The 13,794-nt window shown below is 49.6% G+C and overlaps 1 protein-coding gene across 8 annotated transcripts in view; it reads left to right on the top strand.

Moving 5' to 3' along the window:
* The window catches only part of RFX2 (regulatory factor X2), a 47,498-nt gene that overhangs the window by 8,976 nt on the left and 24,728 nt on the right, over nt 1-13,794 (top strand). The window lies entirely within an intron of this gene.

The following is a 13,794-nucleotide window of genomic DNA, read 5'->3' as shown; positions in this document are numbered from 1 at the left end:
GACTTAGATACTGAAGTCTTTTTTTGGTTTTGCTATTGAAAGAAGCAAATCTTTCTAATTGAAGGGCAAAGCAGAATAAATAATCATTTTAAAAAATTTACTTGGTGTTTTTGGGCTTGGAATATCCTTAAGCTGACCACGCTCAGCTTCAGATTCATTTATTAGTCAATGAGGTATTTTTCATCTGCTCTGACCAAACTTTTCAACTCCCTATCTCGGTTATGAATCATTTGAGAACAGAGAGTAATTGCTGGCTTTAAAGAAACAAAATCAGCCTCAAAATATAAGCCTTAAGCTCCCAGAGACTGGGGGGGTTCCTTCTTTGCAGTTTGACGTTCTGATTGAGTTTGCTTCAGTCAGTTTAAGATTAATACAAGCTTATCTCAGGTTTTATTTTCAAGTGACACGTATAGCGGAAGGCGGTCGATGTGGAAGGGAAAGCTCGGTTACCTGTTTCAGGATGGGTTGAATCAGCCACTGAAGGTCTCGTTCTCTGGTGGGGGAGTCTGGGATGAGCAGAGTTTGGCTCCTGGATGGCTGGAGTCAGGTGAGGACAAACCACACTCGTAGGACCAAATTGTGGGTGCTGGCAATCTGACATCGGGGCTGGGATGTGGTGGCTTCATCAGCAACACTCAGTGTTTCATTTTGAAGCTCTTAGTTCATGTGTTTAAAAACCCAGCACATCCCACTGGTTCTTTACCTCTCAGTGTTGCTGTCCCAAGTGACGTGAGTTTTATTTGAATTTTGCGAGATGTTTTGCCTTTGCCTTTTGGTGTATACGCATGTGGGTGTGCTATGGTTTTTCGTTTTAAGCCTTTGGAGTCCCTGTTCTCAAAGCTGTTCCCGTGCTGGCAGGATTTAGAAACACTCATCTTTTCCAGCAGAGTCTGGGTTCTCAGGTAACTTGGAGATCTGGGCCTTGAGGGTGAAAGCGCACACAAAAGCAAGCGAGGGACTGACACTGGAATGTCTTTGTCCCCATTTGCTTTCTGCAAAATGATCCCAGCGCGTTTGTGGACGGTGATAAGAGCATCCGCTGGCACCGAGCGATGCAAGAGCCAGGTCTGTCCGCCTTCCCAGACAGCCCCTGCTTTGCATTTCCCCGCTGTGCCATTTGCATCTCATGAATTCCTCCCATAGCAGCGTGGCCCTGTCCTGGGGCCCCGCGTGCCAGCTCTCACTGCCGTGGAAGAGTCCGAGCGAGTGCGAAATCGTGTTACAGCGACTAGAGAGGGTGTGAGACGTGCGGGCAACGCGCCGGGTGCTGCAGCCACAGCCCAGTGCAGCAAATTATCCATTTAGCGTCAGAGCTGCCCTCTCAAAGAGCATTTCGCTGTTAAATCGTGTGTTGCGCACACTGAGTTACATTCGAAATACACTTTCTGAATACGTTCACGTGTGTAAATCTGAAATGGTAATTTAAGGTCACAATCCTTGAAAACACGAGCAGCCGGTGTCTCCAGTGATGTCAACTGATGCTGCATGTCCTGGCTATTTTTTGGGGTAAAGTCTCCAGTTGAGAGTATGAATTGCTACTAAAAGTCACCTCTGTTCTTGTTACTTGTTACTTTCCCTGTCACAAAACTTTTTCAGGGCTGCCATAAGTGTAAAGCCTCAGTCAGTGGTTAATAACTGGAGCTTTTCCTAGCTCAATCGCAGCAAAATAGATGGCGCCAGTCATTGTCTTTAAATAGTTGCATGCTTGTAGCACGTCAGAGCATTGACAGCTGTTATGTTTAATCACAACATGGTTTTGCTTCTAATACAAGCCTGTAAATGTAGCTCTTTTAGTGTATTCCAGCATATTTTCCCTGTTAGTTTTAGTACTCCGGAGCTAAAAGCGTCCTGCGAGGTGCAGAGTCACAGCGCGGGGAGGGCGATGCTGATTCAACAGGCGCATCTCACCGCTCCGCTTCTCAGCCAAAGTTTCTGCTGGAGGCTGCCGAGTTATATTTAAACCGCGTTTTTCCCTTCTCTCCCTCCCTCGGAACACATGCCGGCGCAGCTCGGGGCTGGCCGGCCGCCAGCTGCAGCCAGCCCTGCTGCGGTGGCGCGCCCGCTGTGCCGGGGTGCCGCGGGGGCTCCCACGCGTGCCCGCTGTGCCGGGGTGCCGCGGGGGCTCCCGAGCGTGCCCGCTGTGCCGGGGTGCCGCGGGGGCTCCCACGCGTGCCCGCTGTGCTGGGGTGCCGTGGGGGCTCCCGAGCGTGCCCGCTGTGCCGGGGTGCCGCGGGGGCTCCCGAGCGTGCCCGCTGTGCCGGGGTGCCGCGGGGGCTCCCGAGCGCGCCCGCTGTGCCGGGGTGCCGCGGGGGCTCCCGAGCGTGCCCGCTTTGCCGGGGTGCCGCGGGGGCTCCCGAGCGCGCCCCCTTTGCCACGGTGCCGCGGGGGCTCCCGAGCTCCCTGCCCCAGGGCCTGCAGCTCTGTGATCCGGGATTGTGTCTCTGATACTGGAAGCATATGCAAGGTTTCCTTCTGTAATCTGCACCTCCACGCGTAGTATTTTGGCTTATTTGGACTGGCGGGTCTTTATTCCTGTGTTCAAACATTCACAAATCCACCTTATTGTCTGAGAATGTGCCAGCTTTCTCGCGTTAGGCTATTGCTGTCGAAGTAGCATATAAACTAATTGTGCCGTAAGTAAATAAACAGACAGCAAAATATTTCTCCAGCGCAAGCCATATACCCCTTAATACCCTTTGTGTTCACCTCCACAGGTACCTGGCTGGGGGTCTCATTAGTAAAAGGCGCTAATCAATTCCTTGATGAGGACGGAAAGGAGACATTTTAATATAAAACCATCTGAGAGTGTGTCTCTTAAAGTCTCTGTGTGTGTTTATGCAGGCCCTGGGGCTGTATCTGCCTATGTGGAGATACATGTGTATTTTATTTTATATAGATATACACATATATGTATAAAAATATCCCCGTATATGTACAGATATGCACATTATGCTCACTGAGGGATTTTATTCACATTTCTGTGGTACCCGCGTGTGTCCAGACTGAGGCTTCTGTGCCACCTCAGACTCTGAGCTGTGCCCTAAGGCTTGGATTAGTCTCTGATCTAGTAAGTCCCACCTTTTTTTCACCTGGACACCACGTCTATTGGTACTTTTAAGCCTGTTTGGGAAACTCTATCTGCTCTGAGCTTTCATTTCCATTAAGGCTTTTTTCCAAGGGCCAGAAAGTTGAGATTTAATTAGAAACTTATTTTGGGGGGAAAAGAGTGATTGGGGGATTCCTCGCTGAAGTGACTCCAGTGTTGGTCTTTGGGCTGTTTTACAGTCCAAAGAAACACACATATATTGTGGATTGAATTTTTCCAGCTGTATTCAAGCCTCATGGCTTTTTTTCTTAAATGCCACCAAATAACTAAATAAATACATCACACATTGCAATCCTTATTCGTGTTCCCTGAAGAATTACTTAATGCTTTGGTGATGAGTCTCTTATTAGTTTATCATTAAGGAATGTTTGTGATAGCTTTCATTTTGGCAGCTCCTTGGTTGGATTTATATGATATTGGGCAACAAAATGTTCCGCGGGGAACATTTTGAAGGCATCTCCTGCTTTTTAACCACTTTCTTCAGGGGTGAGGATCGAATTGCGTGCTTAGCCAGGACATCAGGTGGCATTTCTGCTGGAGTAAAGTAAATTGACTAGGGGTGAATTTGAATTTCTGCTTTATATCCTTATAGCCATGCTGGGCTCCCAGTGAATTGAAAGCTGGGAAGAGCTGACAGCCTGTGGCTTCTCTGCAATAATTTTTATACCTTTTTCTCCATCGGGTTTATAAAATAATATACTCTTTTTGCCTTTGAAACAGGCAGATGGGATCATTTCACATATCATTTGCTAAAGTTTATTTTGACTGAAGTCCGATGGCAAGCAGCATCCTAAGCAAATATTTAAGAATAAAATACCATGTTGCTGACTTACAACTCTGTTGCTGTCAGTTCAAACTAACCCTGGTTACAAAATCGCTCACATTGGCAACGGTTCTGTTAGCAGAGCGGTGATTGTTTGTGTGTAGGATTTTAGGCTAGTTGTGGTTTCTGCTGTTACGTGAATGGGAAGCGTGTTTTGACACCTTCCCCTTCACCCCCTGACTGAACCGTGGGTCCAGACCGGCTCCAGAGCCCCAGCTCCCTCAGCCTTTCCTCCCACGGGAGATGCTCCACTCCCTCCAGCATCTTGGTGGCTGCGCTGGACTCTCTGCAGCAGTTCCCTGTCCTGCTGGAACTGAGGGGCCACAACTGGACACAAGATTCCAGGTGTGGTCTCCCCAGGGCAGAGCAGAGGGGCAGGAGAACCTCTCGGACCTACTGACCACCCCCTTCTAACCCACCCCAGGTCCCATTGGCTTCCTGGCCACAAGGGCCCAGTGCTGGCTCATGCTCACCCTGCTGTCCCCAGGACCCCCAGGTCCCTTTCCCCTACGCTGCTCTCTAATAGGTCATTCCCCAACTTATACTGGAACCTGGGGTTGTTCACACCCAGATGTAATACTCTACACATGCCCTTGTTATATTGCATTAAATGTGAAATGGGCAGAGTCATTGTGGATGAAGAGATTGGGTTTAATCGTAAGAAGTTTTGTCACCCTCAGCTGTAGCTCGCTATTGTTGCTTCGGAGTGCAGCCCCAACCCAGGAAATCTCTCATCAGTTGAAGACCAAATATTTTCTGGCTGGCCTGTATTAGAGAAAACATTTAGCCTGCAAACGCGAATTAAGATGGTGACGTGGATGATGAGGCTGCGCTCAGCTGCAGGAAAGGCTCGTTTCTGTATGCGGAGCACAGCAGTGGGGTGGGCTGCAGAGCAGAGCCCCTGGTCCACACCGCGCAGGAGGTGAAGCACAACACGCTGGAGCTGCTCCTGCTGGCGCCCGGGCTGAGTAGCTCCATCGCTCAGCCCGCGTGGGACCTTCCGCCTCCAAACAGAGCGTCTGGCTCCAGAACGTTCCGCTCCCAGGACCCGCTCTGGACCTGAGCTCCTTCCCCGCTCCTGAGGCGCCATGATCCAGCTCCCGCTCGCCTTGCAGGGACAGGCATTCTTAGCATTCCTTCCAGTCTGCATGGGAGCTACACAACATCTAATTACAGTTCTCCACAACAACTAGCCAGCAAATTAACATGATAATGGATCTGAAGGTTTTGTAATTACTCAGAAATGTCACTGAGTGCTGGGCTCAGCAGCCTCTGCTGTGCAGCCACCTCCTCCTCCTGCCTTTGGAGTCTTCCTGCAGGTGAAGAATTTGTTATCCTGAGGCCTTATTGTCCTTAGCTGCACCTTCTTCCTCTATCGCAAAGGGCTGTTCATTTGTAATTACCTTCAGACAGGAGCATCACAAACTTTGGGACCAGTCTGTCAAGGGAAGCTGAATATGTCACTGAATTTCTTTGCGGGTCTGAGGTTTCCCTCCCGTTTCAAAACACTGGCGGCTGCCGCTTTCTTTTGTCCTGTCCCAATTTGGATCTTTTCATTTCTTCAGACTGAACGTCTGCTGAAATAGCTGGAGGAGTTGCCTTTGGCAAAGATGGGGATGCTGCTTGCCAAATGGTGGCAGAACTGGTTCACCCTTAGGGAGAGGAGCAGAAAACCTCGTAGTCTCTCCAATTCTCCCTTGGCATCCTTTCTGCTCTCCACCTCGGGCCCGTTTTGCCAAAATCAAGGCTTTATTACCACGGGAGAAGTTTCCACCACGTCTCATCGCGGAAGGGCTGGATGCGGTGGGAGCAGCGGGGACGTTCATGTTGCTTCACTCTGGGCACTAAACTTAAACCTGGGGTTTAGACTTGCTGCATTACCTGCAAAGACTGGCTCAGAGTAGCTGCATCTCCTGCCATACAAAAAATTAGGGTATTTGAATTAGGGTATTTGAATTAGTGGATGGCTAATGCTGGGTGCTGGAAATCCTGTGTATCCCATAGCGCCCGCATCCCGAGCATCCTGTGGATAAGCTGGATATATTCAACCCTCAGCCAGCTTTAACTCTGTTTCCAGCCTGGTTTAGCCAGCACCTGGGAAAAGATCCATCTGATGTAAATCGAGGTCGCTGCCTTTATGTTGAAAGTGGGGAAGGAATGAACTAATAGTTAATACTTAATGCATATGAGCAGCAATGCTGCTGGGGTTGCCTAGCAGCCAGTTAGACAAGCAGGAGAATCAAAAGGGCTGAGCGAATGTGGCTGGAGCCGCTTGCTGGGTTTGCGGGTGGAATCTGACCCATGCAGTCTGTTGGGTTATTTTTTGGGAGGGGGAGGAGATGGTGGAATTTCCCACTAATGGATATTTTAGCTCTGCCGGCTCATCCCTATCCACTCCCCCCACCCTCATCTGCTTTTCCTTTTCAGTTTTTCAAGTGTAACTTGGAAAGCTGTTCGCCGAAGGGAGGTGTTGAAGTTTTCTGTGCTTTCTGGAGATGGAATAGGCAAAAAGAATCTCTCCAAGTGACTTTTTCCTTCTCTTCAGCACTGTATCTCTGGGCATCATTAGCATTTCACAGCCTCTTCAGTTACTGCTCAGCACACACAGTAAATGCTGGATAGACTGGAAATAGCTCTTGCAGTCACACTTACCATTGCTCTCATTCTTGCAGAAAGTGGATGTACTTTTGGTTTTCTGGAAAGCAAAAGTAGAATGATAATTTGGAAAAAAAAATAAGGGGGGAGGGCTGAGCTGCTGTGTGATTGCAAATAAACTGCCCCGTCCCCACGGGGCCAAAAATTCCCCAAAGTGTAAAAGTAGGAGATGAAAATAAGGAAGGCTGACTGTTTAAATGGGGACTTTCTGAAATGGGATTCTGCTTTTCGCTTTTCCAGTGAAAGCTGGGCAGCTGGAAGCCCTTTTTCTTGTGGGAGTAACAGGACTCCAGCAACTGAAACCCTGAAACCCTCGGAGCATCTGCAGATGAGGTGTCAGCTCTCCGTTCTCATGGGTTTTCCTCACGCCAGCCCTAACTTTTGAGCATATTAAAGCAGGAATGAGGACACGTAGCAGAGAGGACTGCAAAGAGAGGAAATCTTTGGCCTAATTTGCCCATCTTAATGGGGAATAAGAAGTGTCTCTTTCAGGGCAGCCTGGGCGCTTTTACACCCTGCAGTGAGTCCATAGGTCTGGGGTCAATGCCAGTGAAGGTATCAGGGTAATTTTGGCGGAGGAACCAAGGAGCAAGGGGGTCTAGACAGTGAGTTTGGGCTTGTTTTGCAGGCTGGCATTGGAGTGAGACCAGAGTTATCAGGAGGTTGGTCACGTTGATCTGATCTTGCTCTGCTTTCCTCTCAACCACAATTATCTCTTCGAGTCCTTTACTTGGCCAAACGTCGCGATGCTAAAGCATCATTTAACCATATTTCGCACAGCTTGGAGACTGAAGTCTACCATAAGGCAATAGGCAGGGTAAGTTAAGGAGCTTATTTTGAGTTTGTTTTTTTCTGTACTGAGTGCAAATGCTCCCAGATCACCCCAAACAGCTGTGAACGGAGCATATTTTATCCCTTTCCTGGGCAGACTCTTCAAGTTATGACGCTTCTTAATGTTAAGTTGCCAAGCGATGCCGAGCTCTTGGCTGTGTTACACCAGTGTCTGCTCTCTGAATGCCACTCTGAACATCACCAAAAACATATCAGCTGCTTCTTTCAAAACGTTCCTGGGTCTATGGTTCCCATGCAAGAGACACGCGAGTGCCCCGAGCAGGACACCAACGCTGTGTTCTGTGCCTTCAGTCGATAAACTGCACAGAAACACCAAAGGAAGCACTAAAATCCCCCCACACTGGGCAATCAGCAGCTTCAGTGACGAGCTTTATCCTTGGTCACTGGAAGCTGAAGTGATGCCGGTGCTGGAGCTTCGACTGAAAAGCCGGAGGGACAAATTCTGCCCCAGCTCTGCTCCTGCTCAGTTCGGGAGCCCGTGACAGCAGCATGTGGCTTTAATGACGATTAGCAAGCGCAGCAGAACTTTTATGTTTTAGATCATATGACAATGACCTGTTTCCACCAGCCCAACAAAAGCTTCTGTCTGTTATTTATTTCCACAGGGAGCAAGCTCTCCCTTCAAATCCTCGGAGTGGCTATACATTTTTGCTTAGCATTAGTTCCCTCTAATTTTAATGCAAAAAATGTAAAGTAGAGAATCTGAATGTGATTCCCATGTTTGTGGAACTAGACGAAAACATCTTTCTGGTGAGTTTCTCCTCTTCATCAAACCAGAGGACGCTGAAAAACCACACGCGCTCTCTCTTCTAAGCTAAATCCTGCTTGAAAGGCATCGAAATTCTGCTGGAAAACTTCTAGGAATTTACAAATAGGTGGAAGAAAATGAAGTTGCAAGGGTGCTGGTGCTTGCTCAGGGAGTTGTGTGTGTGCGGGTGGCTCTGGCCGTGCAGCAAACCGGGGACACGGGGCTGTGCAGAATTCCTGGTCACCACCTTCTCCAGAAGAGGTTAACCGCTTAATAATATTTTTAAGCAAACAAACAAACAAACAAACAGCTTCCTTTCCTGGGCATCTGCTTTGAAGAACTCTGTCCAGCCCGTTAATCCGTTTATTCTGAACTGACAATTAAATAAAAGGAAAATAAAACCAAAACAAAGCGCCAAACCCCGCAGCCCTCCCCCCGCATCCCCCCCCTTCGCAGTTACTATAGCAAAGAAATTATTTGTCAGTCCTCCCGGCCTTCTGAAAATACCCGCTGACATATTTAGTGCGCGTCGGCTGGGATGTTTGGTTTGGGAAGCCTCCCCGCGTTGCCTGGCAACGCAGCTGGACCCGCGGGGACCGCGGGGACCATGGCAACCGCTGTTGCTCCCCAAACAGCGCGGCCCCGCATCCCCCGGCACCGGCATCGTGCTCCGGGTGGGCTCGGGCTCCTCGGGGGGTCCCCGTGTCCCCCATAACCCCTCCGAGCAGCCTTGGAATTAGGACTGAAGCCAGTTCCACCCCCCCCACACACACACTGCCATGAGTTTATGATTCAAAAGGATTTAAATCTTCGCCCTCCACTCCACGGACTCTGCGCAGCCCCGATCCGTCAGCGCTGGGCTCCGAACAGCGCAGCTTTGCCTTGCCCGCTTGTTGAATGGGTAACAGCCATTGTTTCCTGGGGGTGATGTTAACCCTTCTCGGGCCAGACGGGAGCGTGGGCGGAGGGGTCTGTCCCAAAATCCTGCCCACAGGAGTTTGTTGCCTGGATAAAAGATACAGCTGGGTTAATTCCAGTTCAGCAACAGTCCATTCTCTGTCATTGAGAGGCTGCAAAGCATTAGTGTGCAGTTGTTGCAAGTCTTTATTTTCTCCCTTTTATCTAGAATATGGTCTGTGCTATTACTGTCCCCAGCAAACATACAGCAGCGCCTTTCTGCAAGTGCAGAATATTCAAATTCATCTTCCCAAACTGCATTTCTAGGGCATCTAAAGCAGCCTCCTCGTTTCTTTGCCTTTCCAGGAAGAATTGCATTTCTCTAGATAGTTTGTGTCTACTATTTGGGGCCTCATTTAGCCCTGGAGTCTGCGGCACCCGTCACCAATAGCTCTATAAACCTCCAATTGCCACAGGAAAAAACAAAACAGCTGTAAAATCGCAGATGAAATTGTCTCTTCTCTGAACGGCCACAGTGTATGTTTGTGGCTTGTTCCGCTTAACGTCGTTAAGCGCCCCGATGCTTGTGAATGGTGCTATATAAATAAATAACAATATGCTGGACTGTGCTGGCGGTTCCTTCTGTATTTGCTGTTACCAGACAGGCGTGATGGAGCTGCTGCTGCCGCCCCAGATGTGGAGGAGACACCGCAGCACATCTGCCCTTCGCACTGACACGGGTCAACCTTGAGGCCATCAAAAGGATTGTCTGGTCTAAACAAGTCAAAAGTGATGGCTGATGCGCATACAGGTTTAAATTAAGCTGATCTCTTGGAACTGATTTAAAATAAATGACATATTCCATAGTTTTCTGTTGTAGGGCAAACTATAAAAACGGGTCTTGCAAAACCACAGGTTTGTAGTTCCTTGATCCAAAATGAGCCCGGTTTAGTCAGGATGAGCTGTACCACGTACCCAGGATCATCCTGGGAACATGACAGACCGCAGGGGTCGACTCGCCAGATGTTCTGGTTTGTTTGACAGTGGAAACTTTGCAATTCATCCTAGAAAGGAGCCTTTGGAATGCTCTTGTGTCAGATTTGTGTTTCGCACACTGTGTTTCCCCTCTTGAATCACAACCCTGGGAAATCCCTACAGCGCACGTATTAAAAATACAGGGAAATGATTCATGTGAGCCCAAAACTTGCTTTCACCAGACAGCACCCATGCAAATGGGAGAGGCCTGGACTTGGTGTAGGACACGGTGATGATTCCTCCTCCGGCTGTGAACGTGCCCTTGCTGCTCAGCACATATCACCACACTTTTCCTTGGGTAGTGTTATTTGCCATTGTTGTAACAAAACCTTTCTAAAGCTGAGATTTAGCTAGTTAACAGGAAAGGACATTGAGATTCAAGCATTTGCTGTCAGGGTTGTCCTGGGCTAAAAATCTGGGGGCGGTCCAACTTTTTCTTAAGAGCAAACAGCTGGAACTTGTGCAGGTAAATCTGTGAGAGGCTACGGGTGAAATGCAGCATGGCAGTAAATACCCTGCGTGCTGCTCCCTGTGCTTCCGAGCACCAAGAGGGGATCATTCTGATCTGAAGGAATCCAGTCCTGGCTTTTGCCACTTGGAGAGTGTTTGTGTTATTCACAGAATCCCAGAATCCCAGAATGTCAGGGGTTGAAGGGCCCTGGAAAGCTCATCCAGTGCAATCCCCCCATGGAGCAGGAACACCCAGATGAGGTGACACAGGAAGGTGTCCAGGCGGGTTGGAATGTCTGCAGAGAAGGAGACTCCACAACCCCCCTGGGCAGCCTGGGCCAGGCTCTGCCACCCTCACCCCAAACAAGTTTCTTCTCATATTTAAGTGGAACCTCTTGTGTTCCAGTTTGTACCCATTGCCCCTTGTCCTGTCACTGGTTGTCACCAGAAGAGCCTGGCTCCATCCTCCTGACACTCCCCCTTTCCATCTTGATCCCCAGGAATGAGTCCCCCCTCAGTCTCCTCTTGTCCAGCTCCAGAGCCCCAGCTCCCTCAGCCTTTCCTCCCACGGGAGATGCTCCACTCCCTGCAGCATCTTGGTGGCTGCGCTGGACTCTCTGCAGCAGTTCCCTGTCCTGCTGGAACTGAGGGGGCCAGACCCACAAAGAAAATGGGACGGGTTTTTGTGTGTGAGGGAGATTTGCAATGTTACTTTGCCCGTGTTCAGGTCTGAGATCCGTGCACGTGGGGTTTGTCCATACGCTGCTGCCAGCAGCATTCAACCATCACGGCTTCTGCTGTTGGGGCTCTGTGGAAGCTCCAGCCCCCCAACGCTCTCCTGTGCCGCTCTGAGAGCCGCTCCTAAAGACACAGCAAAGCTCAGTGACCTGCTGCTACGCAGCAATCACGTGTGTGGATATCTATTACTTGACTTGATTCCATGCAATCTAATTAAACACGGGGTGTATATTTGGATTTTGGTATATTATTAACTTTTGCTAATAAAAGACATTTCCAAATTTGTATTTTTCCATGAGGACCGGGTTTCTGAAAAAACAAAAAGCACAGTTCTAGTGCCTGCTGCCCTTGAAACGTGTGTTTGGGGTTTATCTGTGTTTCCAGGTAACTAGAGCTCTTAGACAAGCAGTGTTTGCTCCTGTTTTAAATTAATTTAACCTAATCAGTGGAAGGCTCTGGTGCCTTCTCTGTTTATAACATTTTGAAGCGATGTAATAAGCAGCCTCTCCAGAATCAGCTTATTACCAGGTTCCTTGCCATGTTTGCTTCCCCTCTCCATCCCCTCCGCTTACCACCACCCATTAAAAGGCTGGAGGTTGTGACACGCGGTTCAGGGCACTTTTTAGAAGAAACCACTCCTGTGTCAGCTCGGATTGGTCTGGAATTGCTGTTTCAGCGCCATGGGATGTGCAGATGGCGCAAACCTCTGCCCCGGGCACCACGGGAAGGGGACAATGGGTTTGGAGGGGCTGGTTGTGAAAATAGGGGGCGGGGAGAGTGATATTCACTTCAAACAGTGACATTTTCCTCTAGTATAAAAATACTAAGCAGGTCATCTGCAATGACCCCAGCAGCGAGCCCAGGCCTGGGGAAGGCAGGGACTCACATCCTCTTTATTTTGAAGTCTCGGAGCTGCCTCGGTAGCTGCTGGTGCTTCCACGTCCCGCAGAGCCCCGACCAGAGCGAAATAAAGGGAATATTTCTCCCATCAGCTGCAGTTATTCAACATTTGAGGTCTCTCTGTTTAAGCTCCGAAAGGCGCTGATAGTTTATATTAACAGCGTTCTGTGGAAAAATACTTGCAGTTCCTCCCGGTGTCCTGGATGGCAGAACCGCCGCACAGAGCGAGCGCCATGGGGCACCTTCATTGCTACCGGGGCGTCTCCCATCAGCCCCCCATCCTTTCCCAGTTGCTTTTTGGGAGCTGGGACGCTGGTGCGGATGCTGCTGCTGCTTTTCCTCCTTGGCCCTCGCAGGAGGATTCTGTGTGGTATCTGCCACCCTGTCCTTTTCCCCCCCATCTCACTGCAAACTTAGATGTGAAAAATACTTCAAGCTGCTCCTCTTATCTCTGTTTTCCCAGCGTTGTGCGGCTGATGTGGGCAGGCGAGGTTAACAAAGGCTATTTACATGAAGGCGACGTGGCTTATGAATGAAACGGTGACAACTGGAGTTTTTATCAACCCTCAAGGCTTGTAATATGACCGCTTGTCTTTCTCACATGCATTCAGGCTCTGACAGCCCCTGGGGACACTGCTCCAAAAACCCCTCACCTGGGGAGCATTGTGGCTTTTTTGGGAGGGGAAGCTTGAAGCCCCGGGACGGGGAAACGTCTCGTCCAAGGTCACAGAGCGAGCTGGTGGCAGAACCAGAAATAGCGCCCAGAAGTTATTAGGGTTTTTTTTTTCTGTATTTCCTTTCCTGTCACCGCTGTTTGCTTGGATACCGAGAGCTGTGTGTAAACAGAGCGTTGCCGGAGCGCGGCAGCCTTGTTATCTGGTTCACTCGGCGATGATGCAACCTGGAATCCAGATTTTTGCAATGCTTTCCGCACTCCTGACGCTGCCCTGACATCACCCGGGCTTTAAACTTGTCTCTACCTGAAACGCAAATGTCTGACTAAGGCGCTTCTCATCTGATTTTATTCCTTTTTTTCCCCTTGGTAACACATAATTGACTTGTCTTTTTGTTCTTCTTAAGCCAACAAGGAGCCCTGGAGCTGGGAAAGCGGCTGCTGATCCTGTGAGCCACCAGCAGCTCTGTTGGCTCTTAATTACGTTCTCGGTTTGTGCAAACTCCCCGGTAGCGGGGGAGTTGCTAAGCCGTCAGACTTTCACCCGCTGTCAGAAGCCACGAGGCACCTTTTAATAGCTGCTGTGGGTCAGTGGGAGGGCCCCAGCGTCCTCCCCAGCCGGGAGCGGGAAGCAAACGTGGCTGGGATGAACCGCTCTTAGATCAGATTGAGCGGAAGGCAGCAAACCTTAGATCTTTGGGGCCTCTCTGTTAGGAGAGGATGACCAAGACCCCCATAAAACTTCCTCCTCTGCGGGAGGTGAAAAATGAGCTTGAAGGAGAGCGGCGAGTCCTTTCTCGGCTGTTTGCTTTAGGGATGCGGCAGAACTGCCAAAGGCGGCCGAGCCCCGCAGGACAACCGGGGAGGTACAAGAGTGTTCCTCACTTTGCACGTACAGCTCCGAGAAGAGAGAAGAG

Source organism: Streptopelia decaocto (genome assembly GCF_964273445.1).
Source record: "Streptopelia decaocto genome assembly, chromosome: 24".
Lineage (NCBI taxonomy): Eukaryota > Metazoa > Chordata > Aves > Columbiformes > Columbidae > Streptopelia > Streptopelia decaocto.
Note: the sequence above shows the minus strand (reverse complement) of the source record. Positions and strands in the feature narration are given on the sequence as shown.